We start from the raw sequence: 21,193 nt of genomic DNA on the forward strand, positions 1-21,193 counted from the left end.
GCTTTCAAACCCAACCTCTCTAACAACCTATGCCATTTTTAAAACCAAATCATGCTGCTTGATGATGACTTTCCAAGGTTGATCTCCTACATGTGAGAGCAACTGTTTTTCTCAACAAAGCTAAGACTAGATGTGGGAGCAAGATGGAGTAAGGAATGTAAAATCTGAAGGGATATAGCACAAATCATTTTACAAGACATAATCCAAGAAAGGAATGTTCCCAACAAAGTAAGAAAGTTAAGAACTGGATTTGAGATTATAAAAGACTCAGATTAGCATCTTGGTTCATTTTCAGAATTTTGAATAAGTTCTGAAACAAAAAAATGGAATTCAACTTCAAAGTTAACTGAAATACAGGATACACTTGTCTATTATTTAATTATGATCTCGTTATAATATGCAGTGATGTACATAGAAATATGAAAGAGAAGTGTGAAAGTGTGCATGTTGTAGCAATAGCAATCTCACTTAGACTTATATACTTTACAGCCCTCTCTAAGTGGTCAACAGAGTCAGCATTTTGTCCCCAACAATCTGGGTACTTATTTTACTGACCTTGTAAGGATGCAAGGATGAGTCAACCTTGAGCTGGTCAGAATCAAACTCTTGGAGTGAGCATTGAGTTAGCCTGCAGTACTGCATTCTAACCACTGCACCACCACAGCTCTTAAATTAAACACAAATGGTAGGATTTTCCTACTGTAGCCTTAGATCTTCAGTGCCATTGGAACAAACTATGCTTGATAACACAGCATGGGATATTCATATTGGGATAGTTGATTTTTTTTGTTGCCCCCCCCCCTATAATTTATAAAATATTACATTCTATAGAGTTTAAAAAGCATGGTTTATGTTCTCGATCTTTTCCTAATCATGGACCTAACTGACTGGATTTCTATTTATCTTGTGTTTAAATAACATGTGTATGCATGTGTGTAGACCCATACACACATATGTGAATGTGAAAGTGTGTGTGTGTGTGTGTGTGTGTGTGTGTGTGAGAGAGAGAGAGAGAGAGAGAGAGAGAGAGAGAGAGAGAGAGAGAGAGAGAGAGAAAGAAAGGGAGGGAGGGAGGGAGGGAAGGAAGGAAGGAAGGAAGGAGAGAGAGAGAGAAAGAAACACAAAGCTTGCAGTCCTCTTTTGAGTCCTGCTTCTCAACGAAGAGGATTTTATGTTGTCTATGGCAATTTCTTGTACAGTTTGTAACATTTTCATTTTGTTTTTTTTCTGTTTGTATATTTTGTATAAAAAAGATTTGTTTGATAAATCCCCTTTGCATATATTTTTCACTATGCTGTAGAATATTTTGTCTGTATAATATTCTGTATAATGTATATATAAGTCAGCACTGCTAAAGTACATTAGGCCAAGGCCATTCTTAGGGTGCAAGCAGGGGGACTGACATACCCTTCTCCCCCTGTTCCTCCCCTGTGTATGCTGACCCCAGCCCAGAGATAAGTCTCTCAGCAGTTTTGTTTATAGGCGAGAGGTCTTATGTTCATGGAATATCCCTATCTTTCTGGAGTGACAGTACAAAGCCATAGTATAAAAGATTATATCTATTCTTTTTTAATGAATACATGTATTCCAAAACCCAATTCTTCAGAAAATATGGCCTCAGGGTATAAGCATACAAGAGGCTTGGCAAGTGCCCAAATGACTGGACAATAGGGAATATCACTTCTTTAAGGGAATACATTCTTCAGTGAATTAATTTCTGTTCAGATCAGTTCAACAGTTCAATTCTCAAGATGATCCCACATGGTCACTTATTCTTATTCTTAGTTTATGCTCTATAATCCATAGGAAACCACAGGGGGAAAATGTGCTTAGTAAATAATCTTTCAAAAAATCTGGTACATTTTCACAAAGGATTACACCACATAAGCAGCTGCAAATTCTGACAATAATAAAATTGAGAAAGTGAGTGGGGAGGTCCATTATAGTGGCCAAGGTAAAATGAATGCATAGAAAACTTCCCAGTTTTATTTTGGAAAGAAAACAGCTGCAACTAACTGGAATGTACCCAGGATCTGGAATACATTTAAAAGCATATTGGGATTCTGTCTTAATTTCTTAGAGAAAATCTATCTTCTGAAAGCACTATCTGCAGTAACTGTGTCTTTCAGGACATGATTAGCAATGCAGACATGATTTTCAGCAGGAACCCAGCATAGTGTACCAATCTAAGTTCAGTGCATACTGTGGATTGGCTCCTAAAACTAGCCTTGTTAAGACATATTTTGTTTAAGAGAAATCTGTGTAATATAGGATTTGTTTGTGAGATAAATTTTCCTATGGTTTTGTACCGTATGAAAAAATCTTTCAAACAGGTATCACAACTCTTAAACAGAAATCTGGCTCTGACTGTAAACTAAGGATGTGATGAATTAAAACATGGGGATATGATGTACAGCGTAAAACAACACAGAGATGCTTCCTATATCAATGCACAGGTTTGAATGGTAAATAATCAGTAGAGAATCCATATGAAGAATCATCAAGAACAATTAGTACTGGCATTTGCTGCAGAATAAGAAAGCAAATGACAATAAAAACTAGATACGAACCAGTCAGCAAACACTCCTTAAGCGATGCTGAGTGCCATTCTTCTTCCTCCATTTTTATGAGAGTTCCCTCACTTTTCATTATCCTGAAGCATCTAGCCACATATCATAGTTCTACTTCCTGTTCCAAAACATTCAGCCTTTTCCATCCTGTTGCCCTTTAGATATTTTCTATAATCCATTAACATTGATCATGCTTACTCAAGCTCATGTTATCCAAAGTATTTTGAGAGCACCAGGTTGGGTAAGATTCATAGTGCTTGAAAGCTACGATCGAGAAAAGAAAGTTTCAGTTACATACTTGTAGAAGTACCTTGAGTAAACATTAGCCTTTCTATGTGCTTCATGAGTATCTCTTATTTCTAGCTGTGCGGTGCATTCTGGGGAGCAGACAAAATATCCACTTGCCTACTTGTCCCATTAGCCTCAGCATGTATACTAATTTAAGTGGTTTTTGTGGCTTAGTCAGACATCCAGTAATTGCTGAGTTTGGTCATTGTTTTCCATGCTTTAAATTTACTTAGGGTACATTTCATGGCATTAGTCATCTGCTCTGATTCCATATTTCTACAAGAGTCTTAAATAACAAAATACTGTAAATGAAAATATTGTAAAACTTGTGAAAGGTTTTATTTTGAAGCACAGTTTGCCTGGGTTTTCCTAACTACAAAATTGCTGGGTTTTGACATTCTTTTTAATTACAGTTCATTCTTTTGGGGGATAATTAAAATGGAATGGAGAATCAATTCACTAAGCCAAGCCTGTGAGATTTCTTATGAGATCTATTTTTAGTAAAAAAAAAATGGAGACGGAAAATGTTTTTTATAGTATCATCTGTTATGTATCAGCATTTGAATAAGGTACACATTGCAAATCAAGTGTGTTTGTTTGATATTCCTCCTTAGTAGGAGCAAAAAAAATATTTTTGTATAGGAATATAGTGGAATACTATCACTGTATAAAGAAATAGACAATTCTTTAAAGCCCAACCCAGCAACCATTGAAACACCAACAAGTCAGAAAATATTAGCAAGTGGGACTGACATCTTCGGCTTGTTTTTCCAGGTTAAATTTCTTCTTGGTTTGCTACTCTGCTTAAAAAAAATTGTGCAGAATGACAAGATCGGAGAAACGTCTCTCCGTTTCAGAAATTACTACTACCATCCTTGACAAGTAGGTGGCGCCATCATCCTGTGATTGAGAATTATCCACCGCCATCAATTTCAAAAGCAGGACTTTTGAAAGAAACGAACTGATAACACAGAACAGCCTCCTTGCAACAAATGATATCACTGCCAGTTTGTCTACTTATTAACACAACTACATTAGAAAGTATAAATTGTTAGCAGAGAAGTAAAAGCAAATATGTTTCTCTGAGCCACTTTTTTTTTAGGAAGTCACTGAAAGTAGATCAGGGCTGAATTGAGAGGCACCTCTGGAAGTCCAGTTGGGTGACTGGGTTCAGCAAGAGAAAGAACAGAATTCCTCAACTTTCAGGGGAAGGGTAATGTCCTAGAATTGTTCACATGGTGATGATTAAGAGAAGGCAAATACTTTACCAAAATAATAATAATAATAATCCTGCTATGGCATTTCTTCAAACTCTTGTTAAGATGTCCTAATGGAAATAGGCCTACTTTATGTCTTTCTTGGGACCATGTCATGATGGAGAAAGGTATAGTGCTCTTGGCAAAGATATGGTAACTGAAAAGGCCCATATGTATTGAACACGCATTTCATAAGCAACGTAGAATCCTTCAAAAGTGTAAAGGGGCAGTTTTAACCGAACCAGCCTCCAAAGAAGAGAAGCCCAGTGTTTTCCAAACTTACCATTCAGATCACATTCCTGAGCCAGCATGGGAGATGGAAGTCCACAAGTCATAAAAGGGCCGTAGTTCCCCACCTCTGACCTAAAGCTATCCTCCATTGGACAGTTTCCCAGTCTGTTGAAGTTCAACTTTAAATTCTGCAAAATTAATTCTCTTTTAGGAATAGACAAAGGAATGATGTAGGCACCTCAATGAAGGGGGGTTTTTTGCAGGTGGTTTTTTGCGGGGGGAATTAGGTAATGAAGGGACGGCAACTTAGAATATATATGTACATGAAAATTAAAATCAAAACTGAGTATCATATATCACAAGTGTAAAATACTTTACTACCTGGAGACTCACGTACGCAGATACTGTGGTTACAAAAGGGGTTATTCTTTCATCCCAGTCACCCCAAGACCAAATTCAGTGATCCAAGCTTGCTGCAATTAGAATTCCTAATAGCTTTATATCATTTCTTTTTTTCTTTTAATATATATTTATTGATCTTTTAGAATAACAATCCCTAGTGCCTAGTAAACAGTATGTTATCTGGGTTCATATATTTAAAAAAAAATCAATAATAGTTAATTATCAATCTATAATGATTAATTTCTATAATTCCTTAATTAATATATTAATAGTATGTTTCCTTGATCTTCCCTTCTTCTAATAATATTCTCCTTCGTCAACATTAAACAAATATAGTTCTTAATATTTTCAATGCATACAAGGTTATATATAAACATTTTTTTTGTATTTATATAAATAACAATAACATCCATATATAGCATCTTTTCTGGTTGACTTATCATTCAGTTAAGGGACATGGTGGCTCAGTGGGTTAGGGCGCTGAGCTTGTCGATCAGAAGGTTGGCAGTTTGGCGGGTCGAATCCCGAGTGCCGCATAACAGAGTGAGCGCCTGTTACTCGTCCGCACTTCTGCCAACCTAGCAGTTTGAAAGCATGTAAAAATGCAAGTAGAAAAATAGGGACCACTATGGTGGGAAGGTAACAGTGCTGGCTCTTTGGCTTTGAAACGGAGATGAGCACCGGCCCCTAGAGTTGGAAACGACTAGCACGCATGTGCGGGGGAACCTGTACCTTTACCTTTAGCTATCTTTCAGTTGTATTTGTAAAGGTCATCTTATTAGGTCACTATGCATCCTGTTTTCAAAATTCTTATTTATACTTAATTTCCCCTCATTATTCAAGCCATTTCTTATCAGTCATAATTTTCTCAAAATTGATTATCTAAATATCCAAACTTTTTATTTACTTACATCATACCAATATTTTCATATTTCATATATTATAAAGATACTATATTACTTATATGTCTTATAACATCCACCTATAACATCTTTTCTGATCGGCTTATGTTTCAATTATATTTGTAAAAATCATCGTTAGGTCACTGTATGTCCTGTTTTCAAAATTCTTATTTAATGTTAATTTCCCCTCAGTATTCAGATCATTCTTCTCAGTCACAATTCTCTCAAAGTTAATTACCTTTATATCGTTTCTTAATTATGACCAACACCCCCCATCTTCCCCAGAGAAACAAAAGCATCTGAACAAAAACAATATAACATTTTTATTTTTTCTTAAATTGTATTTAAAGTGATGTGTTTCACTTGTTCCATATTTAGTAGAGTCCACTTTCCAAAATGTTGACATTTCTTTAGCCTAGTTTAATTTCATAACTCTCTTTCTGTAGGCAGTATTTTCAGAATAGATATCCTGGTATCCGTTTTTACCTCCAATTTGTGCATCATTAGAACAAGGAATTATCTTGCCATCCTCCCTGTATACCATATTTTATCTGCAAAGAACCTGGCAGGCCACTAGATGGCAGCAAGAAAATATGGAAAACTAACTCTTTCCTGCCATCCAGTGGTTGTCTGAAATCTTGAAGACCTGATATAGTGTGCTATTTTTCCTTGTATCAGAAAAGCTCTTCTACAAAAGCTAAAGGCCAAAGTATCCAGGTAGGTAGACCTTTCATTATCTCCATATATGCATCATTTTGCAACATTTTTAATGAGTCATGGTGTATACAACAACATTTTGACATTATAGCTTCTACCACATGTCTTTGTTTGTGACTCTGAGGCTAACCAGTTGAATTTAGTCTTTCAGGATTAGCTGTTCTTGAAACAACTTTTCACATTGGGCCAGCTCCACTTCCAATAGGAACTTGTGCCATTACTCAATCCTGGGCAATGTCGGCAGCAGAAGGGACAAATAGTTTATGGCCAGGAGCCCATGTAAGGTAATGAAGTCTGACACTTTAATAAGAATTGAATTACTTATAATTAGATACTTTCTTATCAACTACAAATAACCTGCAGCTGAGCCTTAGAAAAATATTTCAAAGAACTCAATTTTAAAATTTCCCAAATGCAGATAGCTTAATGTTGGAGTAATATGTGTCTACTTGCCTTATTGGAATGACAGCATTTAGCTCGCCTTAGAAAAAACACTGATAAAGGTTAAATCTGATTAATTCTTGGGTGGAAATCCCCCCAAAAGCCCAGGGTTATTTAAAAAAAGAAATGATGGATAAGAAGTTTAGTCTGACTGTAATAAGTATATACCTGAGCATACATGATTAATTATTATCTTGCTGATGTTCTGCTGCTTGTCTTGGAATCTGTCATGCCCTTTTGTCTTATCCCACACTTCCAAGTACTGTAATGTTTAAGTATGCTTTATGTTTTCATTGATAACTTAATCAGTTATTGATATTTTAATTGTTTAAATCATAAGGGGTTCAAATTTCCTAAAGCACTATGTATCAAATAGTTCAAATAAACCAAGTGTCCTATCATCAGCTTTGAATCAATGTTTCACACAACAGTAATGGCAAGATCATATTGCCACCTCAATAGGATCACGTTTGTCTTCTCTGATGTATATTTACTGTTGTCTAAATGCTTCACAGACAAATGAAACATTTGACCCTTCTACTGAGTTATCTAAAAGAGGACGAGAGAGGAGCCACAGGGATTATTCCTCCCGGTCTCCTGTGCTTGCGTCTTTTGTCTCTTGTATTCATGTTGAGTTTCACACATCATAAAACTTGGGAATAGGAAATGAAAAGACTGAATGATCTGCTGTTACTGGTCAAATGGCTATTTATAGGTCTCTATATAAAATCAGGCCCAGATTCTGAAGTTAGCAAGGCAGCTTTAAATATCAAAGTTGTCTTTGAATGTGGGGATTTGTTTCACAAAGGCATGGGTTTAATAATCAATGTGAAATGCTATCCTATTCAGAGTACTGCTCCACCCCCACCCCCAGCTAATCCCACTTACTTTCTCTTTAATTAACAGATGGAGGGGGGGGGAAAGAAAAGTGAAAATCTGAGTCCAGGCCTGCTCTCCTTCCTGAGAGTGTTTGATTCTGCCGGTATGCTGGCAGTGCAGAGGGCAAGCAATTCTTGTCATAAATTGTAAATACAAGAGCACACCAGGCTTTCCACTAATTGCTAAAGCCCAAAAGAGGTTTCCAGACATTTATTTAGCACTAATTGCATCTGTAAATACTATTCAGGGTGTGTGAAACTTACAGGCAACTTTTGTGACAAAGGACATTTCAAAAGGAATACTTTTCAGAAGATGCCACAACTGTTACAGTTATAGAACTTTTGAAGGGTGGGGGAAATTGTGTAGCACTTAAACAATTCAAGTTGAGCTGCTGTGAAAATTTTCTTATTCCAGCCCTGCTCCAGATGATTTGCACATATCAGAGTTTCAGTGGTCTTACCACAAAGAATGTTTAAGGGTGCCCACAATTCCTTCATGATTTCCTTCTGTCTAATGAAATATTCTGGGCAGCTCCTTTATCTTTCTCCATTTTCGCTGTCTTCACTCTGCTTTTTTTTAACCATTTTGTTAAAATATTTGCCTACTTCTGGAAACCATTGCATTACTAGCAGTGACCTCTAACAAATCTAGTTTTTCTCTAATACTGCTGTACCTACCATCTAGGTTGATGCCTACAAGAGATGAAGATGTAAATGCGGAAGAAGCATTCTCTTTGATTTTGAATCAAGGTATTATAGCTATGCAAAAGAAGAAAAAAATGGCTTATAATATTCAAAATGCCCTGTTCAGTTTTCACAAGACTCTGAGGACTGAAGTAAATACATTCATTGTGGGACACACACAGCTGGAAACCTGCAGGTCATCAAACAGATTCAAGGAGATAAAAATAATTATTTTTGCAGGGTGGAAGAGTTATATTGAATGGGGATTATTTGTTGTTTCATTTAAATAAAAAAACCCTGCCATACTATTTCAGCTACTTCTCCCTTATTTCTGTGATTATCATTGGAAAAAGCAAATGAGGGACAGTGGCGTAGCGTGGGGGGTGCAGGGGGGGCCGGCCGCACCGGGCGCAACATCTGGGGGGGCGCACTCGGCAATGAATTCCTAATTTGCATTTAGAGGTGCAGATTGGCACACGCAACTTTCCTTTTCAATCTGGATCCTAGTTTTTGGTCTTGGGGCTTTGCATGAAGGGTGACGGTCCTTTGCTGTTCCTGCTTGGAGCACTTTAGCATTGCTCGGCAGCGCCCCAGTCGCCCCCTCCCCGCAGCGCTTCAGCGGAGGAGTTAAGCGCAGAGTTTTTGCGCCTAGAGAGGAGAAAGGGGGGCTGGGAATCCAGCTTCCTGCCCCTCCATCTCCCCTTCCTGGTCTCTCGATGCCTCTTACGCCAGGGCTGCGGAGGTTCCCCTGGCGGGGGAGGGGTGCCAGGTGGGCAAGGAGGCTCCGAGAGGGGGAGGGCAATCAGGAGGGGGGAATCCCCAGGGGGGGAAGGGGAGGAGGGATTCCTGTGGCGGGGGAGGGGCGCCAGGTGGTCAAGGACGCCGCGAGAGGGGGAGGGAATAGGAGGGGCGGGAAGGGGAGGAGGGATTCCTGGGAGAGCCAGGTGGGTTTCCCCCAGTTGCGCCCCCTCCCCTTCCGAGTCTCCGCCTTTCCTCGCGAGTTTTTCTGCTCCGTGGGAAGCGCTGCGCCTTCGCTTCTCCTCCTCCTGGGTTGCGGCTTCCACGAACGGCTCTCCGATCCCCTTCAGATCCTTCCCCCAAGACTTCATAAATTTTGGGCCTACTTCGTAAGGGAAGGAAAGTAATATTGCTCCAATATATTTATGAATATTCAAGTGGAGGGGAATAATATATGTAAATCTGGTTTTGTCTTATTGATGCACATATTTTCCTTCTATTTGAATGTTCTGTATATCCTCCGCTGCGCCGCCCGCCTCCTGGCACAGCCTCGGGTCCCAGCGCTTCTGCCGCATGTGAGGGAGGGGATGCCGGACCTTCCCCCTTTTCCTGGGGGAGGCGTGGGTGGGGGGTGCGGCGGACGCCCAGGATGCGGGGCTCCCTGCAGCAGACTCGAGTGCTAAAATCCACGGGTTAGGGGGCACAAATTACTTGCCTTGCCCCGGGTGCTGACAACCCACGCTACGCCACTGATGAGGGAGAAGGTTACATGTGGAACTGAGGAGGTGTGTATAAGAAAGATCACCAGAATTCTTTACCAATTGACATTTCTTCACTATGAATTACGTCATCCCTGATCTATTTTGCCATTCTTAAATGTTGACTGAAGGTCTTTTCAGCCAATTTTGCCACTAAATTGTGGCTCTGAGCAGAACAGTGTTCCAAACATAGCTATTATTTGGCACAAGACTTTGTGTCCCGACATGTGAACAGAATAGGAAAACCACCACTGAGATGCAAGCTTTAGGAACTTAATGTGAAAGTGGTGGACAATTCCTTTGGATTTCATAGTACAGTATAACTTTAGGGAATCATGCAATAAAGAAAATAATACCCTGCATGTCTGAAGCATGTAATATTGTGATGCAAGTTTATAATTAGGCTTTGCATTGTGGTGGATGACTAAGCACTGGAAAAAGCAAGTTGACTTTTGGTGGTATGTGAAATAGATGGTTGACATGCCTGGACTGGCATATCAGGCCATAGAGCAATCACTACCATATGAGATGGGACATTAGGTGGCTCTTGAGTTCCTGGAGCTTCAAGTCAATCTCAATATCTTTTGTACATTTACAGACTTACCTCTATTATGTGGTAAAACAGCAGCTGCACTAAACTATCTAGGTTATCCACACCTAGAGATTCAGACTATTTTAACCAATGGAAATGTATTCACTTCTTCAGAAGAATCCTGGGAATATTTGCCTAGGTAGGTGCTGAAATTACTTGATTGTTAATCTTCAGATGTACTATCCCAAGTACCAAGAGCCTTTGTTGGCAGGTTTGCCAGTTTGTAAAAGTAATGCAAATAAATCTGTAGTAGTTGGCCACCTAATGAGAAGGAAGGAGTCACTAGAGAAGAGCCTAATGCTGGGAAAGGTTGAGGGCAAGAGAAGAAGGGGACGACAGAGAATGAGGTGGCTGGATGGAGTCACTGAAGCAGTAGCCGTGAGCTTAAATGGACTCCAGAAGATGGTAGAGGACAGGAAGGCCTGGAGGAACGTTGTCCATGGGGTCGTGATGGGTCTGACATGACTTCGCATCTAACAATAACAGTTGAACAGCAAATCACTATTTTGTGTGTGTTAGTGGTTTCAATGCCCTTTATATCTGTGGCTCATTCAATCTATACCAATTCACACATTGTGTTAAGTCACAGTTTACTGAATAAATTACATTTGGCTATGTTCAGGCAAAATGTTAAGCCATAAACCATGCTTCACAAATCATAATGCTTAGGTTCATGAAACCACCACCACCACCACCCAAGCTAAAACAAAGCAAGACAGAATGTGCAAGCCCAGCCATAGGTTGGCAGAGGTTCTTTTGGATTTGGCCAAAAGAAGCATTAATATTTAAACTTCAAGAAACAAGTGAATAGTCAAAATAATTAGTGAATATTGTTGAATCTGTTTGAAGGAAGCCCTTGCTTAACAGTTTTAACTGGGCTCAGAATTTCCATCACTAAATGATGCAGTTATTAGGTAATAATCCTGTCCTGCCACACTGGTCTCTGCTTCAGCTTCTTCCACCTGCCTTTCCACCCCCATATCTCTGCTTTTTGGACCACTTGCCCTCTACTACCCCATCACTCTGCACACCATCTGCACTCTTGTCACCCTGCCTTCTGCTGTCCCTGCCACCCCCTGTTGATCTTCACCATCTTCTTTTTCCTGCTGCTGACAAGGTACCCAGCCTGCCCTTTGTGAAGCAGTCACTGGCCATGGAAGGAATTCCTTAGGTGGCCTGCAGTCCTTTTATCAAAGCCTCATAAGGCCTTCCCAAAGCCTTGTGAGAAGGCTGACCCATGGCCTCAGGAAGGCCTCAGGTGGCCAGTAGCTGCCTTGCAGGCTAGGCCAGGCCCACATCATCAGCAGTGGGAGAAAGAAGATGGTGAAGGTCAACATAGGGTGGTAGAGGCATCTGAGCACCCGGCGGCAGGGTTGGCAGAGTGCAGCTGGTGAAAAGGGCAGAGATGGGGAAGAAGTAGGTGGGTGGGTTGGAAGTTTCTCACCCTGTGGTTATATGTGCCGGTAGACCACCCAGGGCCAAAATACAGGTGGCAAATGGGTAGCAGGCAGCATGAGGCGGCACTGCAGAACCCAAGTGGCAAGTGGAGGAAGAGGAGGCAGTGGCCACCACAAGGCAGGTGATCTCCAGGATTGGGATGGGACAGAGCAAAGTGGTGGCAGCAGGGGCCAAAGAAAGTTCCTCCAGCAGCAGATGTAGCTGTTGTGCAGCGGCTGTGGAAGCCTTTTGCTTTCATTCCCCTTGGCTCTGAAATGGTGGAGGGGGACTGGGTAACGGGACCGAGTCCCCTGCCCATCCTCCATAGCATGGTAGTCTGGCTTGGGAGGGGAGTGAAAGGGAAGAGGAACAGGAAGACAGAGGTTTCTGGAGAGGGGAATGACCTGGCTACGGGGGCCCTGAGGTGCACAGGTGCAGGGCCTGTAGGGCAGTTCCACCTCTCTGCCACCTGCCTTGCCTTACCAGGGCAGTGGCTCCCACTCACCTGCACTGCGTGGGCTTCTCAGCCTGAGTGTACTAGCCAAGGGGCTGGCAGGCTGCAGTGGCTGCCAGACACCTTTGGTCCCCCGCATGTTCCCCACCTCCCAGAAAAATAAGATCCCCTGAAAATAAACTCTAATGGGTCTTTTGCACAAATATAAATATAAGATCCAGTCTTATTTTGGGGGAAATGCAGTATACTATATTCCAACAATATTTCTATGAGCCAAAGATTGATACAGAGGTGTGTTGAAATATAATTGTTCATAAAAGGAGCTTCTTAGAAAATGTTTACAAAGCACCATACAGTTGGAAGAGATGATTATGGCCAACTCCCTGAGAATTCAGATTAAAACATCCCTGACAGATGTCTGCAGGACTTCTCCCATATCCAGTGAAGGGAAAACTGTAGCTGTAAAGCACTGTGAAGCAGTATATAAGTGTAAGTGCTATTGCTCTTCTCTGGGTAATTAGTCCTACCATTTAATGGCTCTTTTAAGATTCTATTTTTTCCTTATAAATTGGAACCCGTATTCCTGAGATTCAAATCCATGAGTCCTTGTCTTGCATGCTGCAACAAGAGAGAACATCTGTATTGTACATTAGAAAAATGTAAGTTAGAGTATTTGTATATAAAGATCCTACATTAGAACTATATTGTAGAAAGATTCATTCAATCACAACAGTGGTTGATATTTAAGGGGCATTTAAAAACTTTACACATACGTATTGCTGGAATACAATAAAACACATACACTCTTTGGTCTTGCGTAGAATGCAAATAGAATAATCCTAATATCCTTGCTTCCAGAGTGATTATTACTCAAACAGCCCTTGCTAAATGATGCTGTAACATTTCTGGATAGCATGAAGAGAAGGAAGGTTAATCAGAATGTGTGTGCAATTGTAGGATTGTATTTCTGCCCAGCCAGAATGCTAGAGAGCTGAGTAAAAACAGCAACATCACTGTGACTAAAAACAACAAGGGTATTTCACTGACCCAAAGTAACATGAAGAAGGAAGCCACAGAGAGAGCCTAAAGAGGAGGCAATTGAGCAAAGCTGACACCTCAGGTAGGGAACAAGATGGCACTATACATCCATTAGATATGTAAAAAATGAGAGAGCTAGTGGATGGATCTGATGTCAACAGTGATGGTAGAAAGCAATATAATAAGAGAACAACTGTGATCACATAGAATACAAACTATTCCACAGTTCTGTCATCACTTTGTTGTCATTTCCACTTGCTATCTTTTGCTACCTGAGGCAATCATCTAATTTTCCTTGATAGCAGGATCTCTTGGTGTTATTATCAGCTGATCTCATTGAGCACAGCTGGAAAATCTCAAGAATCCACTGCCTCATTCTGCTTTGTATTGATTCAGTCTGACTTGTGGTATAGAAGAATTCAGAGCAAGTCAATGGATGTAATTGTATTAAATAAGAGGTGCACATTTGGAATATCCAGCTGCCGAAAGTCTTCAAAAAGAAATTCCCCAAATAGGATGTTTAATGATAAGAAAAATGTTAAATATACAGTTGAACATTAATTATATGAATGATATTTAATTACAAATAAACTTAAATAAAATTACACTAATTGGAATTTTGTCTCCTATTTTTGGACTGTAACACCCAGCACACCATTCAAGGGCCAAGTGCATTCCCTTATCCTGTAAAATGTTAAATCTCTAAAACATTTAACCTTTTTTTTCTGCCTGCTATTGCTAAATAAATAGATATGATAGCTTTCTCTGAATTTATTTTGCTGCATTCTGAGTTTCTTTTAAAATGGGTCTACAAATACTTCCCTTTTTTCTTATTGAAAACCAACTGGATAATTGTTTGTAGGGCAGTATATACATTAACCTGACTAAATGGGATAAATTGTGCATTTGCATTTTATGTTTGAGTTTTGCAAATTGTACAAAAAGATGGAAGATGCTGCCAAAAATGTTCTGTTTGGAAATATAAAAGTGTTGGTATGGACAAACAAGATAGCTAGCTTTTTGGGGTGGCATTAACCGTGAGAATAAAGCTATTAATTTTGGAGAAGTGCTCAAGTTTTGTGCACCATGTTTGAAGGAATGAACTGCCTCCAGTAAATCTAGAAAAGGAGTTGAGTGGAAGAACACAACACATACCCTTGTCACTTGTCTGCCAGACATGCTCCCCACTTGGTTGCCTTTGTTTTTAAAGAAAATAGCTTTGAGAATCCATTACATGGTTACTTAGTCCCTCTGCATCTGGCTCCATGTGAGAGCTTTCAGGGTTGCAGCCAGCAGAGAGCTGTTTTCCATGGGAGAAGGAAGGCTTGGCAACTTCATGGGATGAATTCTTCATCAGGACCATATCTAGCTGTCAGGAAAACTGCAAAATTAAGAAGAGTGTGGAGAAAAACAAAGAAGTCAGGTAAATTCATTGTAAGAAGAGAAATAATATGGGCAGATAGTTTTCCTGTTAACAGAGTTCGAATTTTGCCTTTACAGACAGCAGGAAAAAAAGTCAGCTTGATTTATGAAGTTCCAAAGGCAGATACATTTAACTCAAGTCAATTTGTGTTTAGTTTGGAGTGGGCTTTTTGCCTTTGTTTTTAGAGGGAGGGAGAGATCCTCATTTTTCTAAACTGTCACCTGTTAACCATGGCTTGGCACCAGTTTTGTGCAAACACAGCCTGTAGGAAACAGCAAGCAAATTTCCAAGGGAAGCATGGAGTATGAAACATTGGAACAGACTATCCAAAGAAGCGTGTGTCAGAGGTCAAAGTTCATCTGCAGCAAGGAGAACTGCAAGTTGAAGAACTATGGAAGCTACACAAAATGAAGCAATTCATCTGCCTGCACCATGAGATGAAATCAGGTTTAATATTACCGTATATACTTGAGTATAAGCCGACTCGAGTATAAGCCGAGACCCCCAATTTCACCCCCAAAAACTGGAAAAAGTTATTGACTCGAGTATAAGCCGATCCGCCGTTCTGCAAGCCTCTGCCGCCAGCAGAGGCTCGATCCGCCATTTTGCAAGCCTGAATACACAGGAATACCCTGTGTGGCCGCGGCTCGTCGGCAGGTCTCCGTTCCTCCTGCCGACCTTTGGGGAGGTTTGGGCGCCTCCCCAAACCTCGGCAGGTCTCCGTTCCTCCTGCCGACCTTTGGGGAGGTTTGGGCGCCTCCCCAAACGTCCCCAAACCTCGGCAGGTCTCCGTTCCTGTTTGGGGAGGTTTGGGCGCCTCCCCAAACGTCCCCAAACCTCGGCATGTCTCCGTTCCTCCGCGCAGACCTGCCGACCTTTGGGGAGGTTTGGGCGCCTCCCCAAACCTCCCCAAACCTCGGCAGGTCTCCGTTCCTCCGCGCAGACCTGCCGACCTTTGGGGAGGTTTGGGCGCCTCCCCAAACGTCCCCAAACCTCGGCAGGTCTCCGTTCCTGTTTGGGGAGGTTTGGGCGCCTCCCCAAACCTCCCCAAACCTCGGCAGGTCTCCGTTCCTCCGCGCAGACCTGCCGACCTTTGGGGAGGTTTGGGCGCCTCCCCAAACGTCCCCAAACCTCGGCAGGTCTCCGTTCCTGTTTGGGGAGGTTTGGGCGCCTCCCCAAACCTCCCCAAACAGGAACGGAGACCTGCCGAGGTTTGGGGACGTTTGGGGAGGCGCCCAAACCTCCCCAAAGGTCGGCAGGTCTGCGCGGAGGAACGGAGACCTGCCGAGGTTTGGGGAGGTTTGGGGAGGCGCCCAAACCTCCCCAAACAGGAACGGAGACCTGCCGAGGTTTGGGGACGTTTGGGGAGGCGCCCAAACCTCCCCAAAGGTCGGCAGGTCTGCGCGGAGGAACGGAGACCTGCCGAGGTTTGGGGAGGTTTGGGGAGGCGCCCAAACCTCCCCAAACAGGAACGGAGACCTGCCGAGGTTTGGGGACGTTTGGGGAGGCGCCCAAACCTCCCCAAACAGGAACGGAGACCTGCCGAGGTTTGGGGACGTTTGGGGAGGCGCCCAAACCTCCCCAAAGGTCGGCAGGTCTGCGCGGAGGAACGGAGACCTGCCGAGGTTTGGGGACGTTTGGGGAGGCGCCCAAACCTCCCCAAACAGGAACGGAGACCTGCCGAGGTTTGGGGACGTTTGGGGAGGCGCCCAAACCTCCCCAAAGGTCGGCAGGTCTGCGCGGAGGAACGGAGACCTGCCGAGGTTTGGGGACGTTTGGGGAGGCGCCCAAACCTCCCCAAACAGGAACGGAGACCTGCCGAGGTTTGGGGACGTTTGGGGAGGCGCCCAAACCTCCCCAAAGGTCGGCAGGTCTGCGCGGAGGAACGGAGACCTGCCGAGGTTTGGGGAGGTTTGGGGAGGCGCCCAAACCTCCCCAAACAGGAACGGAGACCTGCCGAGGTTTGGGGACGTTTGGGGAGGCACCCAAACCTCCCCAAAGGTCGGCAGGTCTGCGCGGAGGAACGGAGACCTGCCGAGGTTTGGGGAGGTTTGGGGAGGCGCCCAAACCTCCCCAAACAGGAACGGAGACCTGCCGAGGTTTGGGGACGTTTGGGGAGGCGCCCAAACCTCCCCAAACAGGAACGGAGACCTGCCGAGGTTTGGGGACGTTTGGGGAGGCGCCCAAACCTCCCCAAAGGTCGGCAGGTCTGCGCGGAGGAACGGAGACCTGCCGAGGTTTGGGGACGTTTGGGGAGGCGCCCAAACCTCCCCAAACAGGAACGGAGACCTGCCGAGGTTTGGGGACGTTTGGGGAGGCGCCCAAACCTCCCCAAACAGGAACGGAGACCTGCCGAGGTTTGGGGACGTTTGGGGAGGCGCCCAAACCTCCCCAAAGGTCGGCAGGTCTGCGCGGAGGAACGGAGACCTGCCGAGGTTTGGGGAGGTTTGGGGAGGCGCCCAAACCTCCCCAAACAGGAACGGAGACCTGCCGAGGTTTGGGGACGTTTGGGGAGGCGCCCAAACCTCCCCAAAGGTCGGCAGGTCTGCGCGGAGGAACGGAGACCTGCCGAGGTTTGGGGACGTTTGGGGAGGCGCCCAAACCTCCCCAAACGTCGGCAGGTCTGCGCGGAGGAACGGAGACCTGCCGAGGTTTGGGGAGGTTTGGGGAGGCGCCCAAACCTCCCCAAACAGGAACGGAGACCTGCCGAGGTTTGGGGACGTTTGGGGAGGCGCCCAAACCTCCCCAAAGGTCGGCAGGAGGAACGGAGACCTGCCGAGGTTTGGGGAGGTTTGGGGAGGCGCCCAAACCTCCCCAAACGTCGGCAGGTCTGCGCGGAGGAACGGAGACCTGCCGAGGTTTGGGGAGGCGCCCAAACCTCCCCAAACGTCGGCAAGTCTCCGTTCCTCCGCGCCCTGCCTGCCTGCTTCTTTCCGCTGCGGAAAGAAGCAGGCAGGCAAGGCGCGGAGTTTGGGGAGGTGCGCGCGCACCTCCCCAAACCTCCCCAAACTTCGGCAGGTCTCGGACGGCGGTGGCTTGGGAGAGGTGCGGGCGATCCCGGAAGCACCAAAGCCTCGGCCGCGCACAAGTCCTCGGTAAGTTTTTTTTGTTGACTGGAGTATAAGCCGAAGTGGAATTTTTCAGCCCAAAAAGTGGGCTGAAAAATTCGGCTTATACTCAAGTATATACGGTAACTCCAACTGTCCTATAGTCTGATTTGCAGGAAAACAGATTTAAATACATTGGGAGGGAGTCATATTGTTAACACAGTAATAGTATTTTTCCTTTGCAAAAACTAGGAAAAAAACAACAAACTAAAAAACTCAGCTGCTTAAGATTACCACAAATGATAATGTGCAGTTTCATAGAGTGAGCTCATTGTAATTTATTTCCAATTCATTGACACTGCTCATTTGTTTTTCAGGTCCAAGTTTATATTCATGCATGAGAAACAATACTGAAATGCTTTGATTTTTAATCAAGAAGTGATTTGGCAGTCATTTGTCTGAAAAGGTATAATAAGGTCTCCTGCTTGAGCAGGAAATTGGACAAGAAAACTTCCAAGGTCACTTCCAGCTCTGTTCTTCTGTCACAGCCTTCTCTTGAGATTTTGTTTTTCAGCTTCTCAAGCTATTACATTTTGAACAAAATGGCCTAATTTATACCTCCATGGTATACGATGGAGGTATGTAACCATATGTGGAGGAACATCAAGAAAAGGGTAAAAAACATATCCCTCCAAATATTGAGGGAGCAGGTCCAATGAGGGAGATAATATGAAATCTGGGGGTGGAGAGAGAAGGTTAGATGGGGAAAAAATAAGACTCATTAAGAAGATTCATCCAGGTTCATATTGAGATATTTGTAATTACGCTCTATTTTTTCTCTGGGGCTGTACATATATCTTTGGGTTTCTGCACTTTGGTTTCTAAAATAAAGAATAAACTACCATTTACTATGTGAGCTCCCCTGATAAGTCTTGCTAGCACTACTCAAAACCCTTGAAGATATCCAAGTGTATCATAATTTATTATTAGAATCCAGTGTGTATGGAATTGTATTCCCAAAGGTTTCTTTCCTGAGCAGACACTCAAGCTTTAACAGTGGAGATAGGTTAACTGGGAGTTTTTTGCAAGATGCATACAGAATAGAATACAATAGAATTCTTTATTGGCCAAGTGTGGTTGGACACACAAGGAATTTGTTTCCAGTGCATAAGCTCTCAGTGTACATACAAGTAATAGTGATCATCATGATCATATACAAAATCAAAATACATTCATCATAAATCATGAAATACAACACTTCATCATAAATCATAAGATGCAACACTTAGTGATAGTCATAGAGTACCAGCTAAGCAAACAACATAAATAATTCTAAGGTACAAAAAAACCCAATATAAATTGTAATATACAGGCAGAAAAGTTATAGTCATACAAAGATAAGGATAGGTAATAGGAAAGATGAGGAGGATCATAGTAATACAACTTTACTAAGTATTTTTTATTTTTATTTTTATTTTAATCCCATTTATATCCCGCCCTTCTCTGAAGACTCAGGGCGGCTTACAATTTAAGCACAGTGTTGTAGGAATTGACAGTGTTGTAGGAATTGACAGTGTTGTAGGAATTAGTTGTTAAGCAGAGTGACTGCATGGGGGGAAAAAACTGTCCTTATGTCGTTCTGGTATGCAATGCCCTATAGTGTTGTCTTGAGGGAAGAAGTTGAAACAGTTTATGTCCAGGATGTGAGGGGTCTGTAGATATTTTCACAGCTCTTTTTCTTGCTCGTGCAGTATACAGGTCCTCAATGGAAGGCAGGCTGGTAGCAATTGTTTTTTCTGCAGTTCTAACTATCCGTTGAAGTCTGTGTGTTTCTTGTTTCGCTGCAGTGCCAGACCAGACAGTTATAGAGGTGCAAATGACAAACTCAATAATTCCTTTGTAGAACTGTATCAGCAGCTCCTTGGGCAGTCTGAGTTTTCTGAGTTGGCACAGGAAGAACATTCTTTGTTGTGCTTTTCTGATTACATTATTGATGTTAGGTGTCCATTTTAAATCTTGAGATATTATAGAACCTAGAAACTTGAAGGTCTCTATTGTTGATACTTTGTTATCTAGTGTTGTAAGAGGTTGTAGAATAGTAGGATTTCTCCTAAAGTCTACTGTCATTTCTACAGTTTTGAGTGTGTTCAGTTCAAGATTGTTCCGGCCGCACCACAAGGCTAGTTATTCAGCCTCCCATCTGTATGCCGATTCGTTGTCTCAGATGAGGCCAGTCACTGTTGTATCATCTGCAAAATTCAGTATTTTAACAGAGGGATCTTTTGAGATGCAGTCATTGGTATATTGAGAGAAGACAAGTGGAGAGAGCACAAAGCCGGGGGGGAGGGGCTATGCTAATTGTACAGGTATCTGATGTGATTTTGCCTAGCTTCACTTGCTGCTTCCTGTCTGTTAGAAAGCTTATGATCCACTTGCAGGTGTAGTCAGGCATGGCTAGCTGATTTAGTTTAGTAAGAAGAATATCTGGAATGATGGTATTGAATGCCAAACTGAAATCTACAAAAAGGACCCTTGCATAGGTCTTTGGAGATTCAAGATGTTGTAGAATGTAGTGCAGAGCCATAATAACTGCTGATCTATTTGCTCAGTAGACAAATTGCAAGGGGTCTAACAGCAGATCTGTGATGGTTTTCAGGTGGGCTAGCACTAACCTTTCAAAGGTTTTCATAACTATGGATGTCAGAGCAACTGGTATGTCTTTACAAAGACAAGAGCGAGACCGAAGGCAAAGGTTCGAAAGTTTATTCGGTTCAGCTCCGGGCAGCTGACTGTCAAAACAATCCCGGCTTATATAGTGAACTGTCAAACATTACAGTCAATCAGGTAATAGTAACTTTCCCGCCGCTTGGTCAGCGGCCAATCGGCAAACGGCATTCTGACAGCCCGAACGGCTGTCAGGGAATTCCTCTCAGCTGAGCGCTTGGCTCAGTTTGGAGGACCAGATTGTGGACTGTGGATTTGACAGTTCCGAGAACTGTCAAATCCGGCGCGTGCGTGTTTGGTCCCGGCAGCTCGTTTGACAGCTGTCATTGGTAATGGCGGCCAGCGGGGCGGCGCGCATGCGCTGTTGTTTTTGGCAGCCATTTGACAGCTGTCAACTGTCAAAAGTCTGCCGGGCCGGTGCTTTATTCGCTGTTTGGAATCCCCGGGTTTCCTGATATGATTCACCCCCTTTCCCCCCCCCTGAACTGGTACGTTATTTGTAACAACAGTTGAACTTTTTAAACAAGTATTGTTAACTGGGTTTCTGACAGTCGGCGCGTTTCCCTCCCATTCAAAGTCCGCGAGGTATGCGGGGGGTCTTCTGGCTCGGCTG

The sequence above is a fragment of the Vipera ursinii genome (assembly GCF_947247035.1).
Source record: "Vipera ursinii genome assembly, chromosome: 1".
Taxonomy (NCBI): Eukaryota; Metazoa; Chordata; class Lepidosauria; order Squamata; family Viperidae; genus Vipera; species Vipera ursinii.